Here is a 1,598-nt window from a genome sequence, read left to right as displayed (position 1 = left end):
AAAGTTCCCCCCCCCTGGTTTTCTGAAAGCCAGTGTTAGGGCACCACAAGATATATGCTTTAAAATCCTCACAGAATAACAGGTTCCAAAGTTCAATGGAGGAGGAAAACATGGCAATAATCCTGGTTTTGCTCCAGTTTAAATTTCTGCTGCAGGTCATAATATGCGACAGTGTTTGCCCGCACAAGCCCCAATGAAATAAATAGGAAGAGCTGTGCAAGAGGCCACCTGCCATTTCCCCAACTTGTCTCTCCTCCATTCACCCTCTTGATAAACCTGTATAGTGTTCACTATATATACAATGGCTGTTTGCATCAATTTGTTGTGGGTTTTTTTTTGCATGGATTTATTTTTGTGTGTTGCCGTATCAAAATATATCAATAAATAAGTTTTACTTTGGTTTAATTTTTTGGAGCGTGGTTTGGAACGATGTCAAAACCCACTATTTCAATCAGTTCCGAGTGACAATGTAACTGACACGCAGTAGACCCATCTTTTTATATTGTACAATACTAAAATTCAGTTTATTGATACTGAATACAATTAAACAATGGTTTTAAGCGTTCATATCCTGACGATTTGAACCTTTCAAATCTTGCCAATGAAGGTGCAAAAGTGATTTAACAAAAGTTCGTCATCTCAAAGAAAACAAAGGCGGCGTTCAGAACGCTGCAATTGATTGCTCTAATCTTTGCTCGTGGTGTTTATCTTGCATACAATTAGTCTGCAGGACCCCTGTGCCAGGACTCCTGGGCTCTCCTTAATAGAAATTGGTTGTTCATCCGTATGGGTACACAGGAGAAGGCCCTGGGGTTGATTTGCCCGGTCTTATTACAAGCTGGGGTGGGGCACAGTTTCAGAGTGGCGGTTGTATGTACTTCTTACCTCTTGACTGTGCTTTCAATGGAGTCGTAACTTCTCCCTTTTGCTCAAAGTTGGTTAAAGGCTAATTAAACTAATGAGCGTGCTGTGGTATAAAAAGGAATGAAATTATCCTTCCTTCTCTGTGCACACATTCATTCTGCTCCTTCATCTGAACCTCATCAAAATTACATTCCTTTGATTCCAGATCTTAAGGGATTTCTTGAAGTCATTATAGGTAACTTGCTGCGGGGAAATTGGCTCAGGAAGCATCTTCTCCCTCTCCCCCCACCCCACCCTCCGCCCCGTTTATTTTAAAATCTTGCTTCATAAACAGCAATGTAACAATCCAAATTAGCATTCACCCGCCCATATAACAATCTGTAATTTTACACCACTCTCATCTACCACAAAAATCTCTCTCGACTAATTGGTACTCCCCATTCGCTGAACCAGCGTGAGCTGTCACAAATAATCACTGCAGTGAAATGGTACATTTTAAAACAAAACAAAAAAGGAAAGAAAGTAAAATAAAATAAATATGTTGCTAGCATTCTTTACCACCAACAGTAGCGCAAGAAAATCGAACAAAGTCTAAACTTTGCAAAGATTTTTCCAACAACAGGAGCGGGCAGGGTAAGCTCCGGCCTACAATGGTGCCCATGCGAGAGGTGCCAGAACTGCGCTACAGTGTGCTCTGGCTGATAAAAACCCCCAGTGACCTGGAGAATCTATTG

This window comes from Lacerta agilis, chromosome 14 (genome assembly GCF_009819535.1).
Source record: "Lacerta agilis isolate rLacAgi1 chromosome 14, rLacAgi1.pri, whole genome shotgun sequence".
NCBI classification, from domain to species: Eukaryota; Metazoa; Chordata; class Lepidosauria; order Squamata; family Lacertidae; genus Lacerta; species Lacerta agilis.
This window is presented reverse-complemented; position numbering follows the sequence as displayed.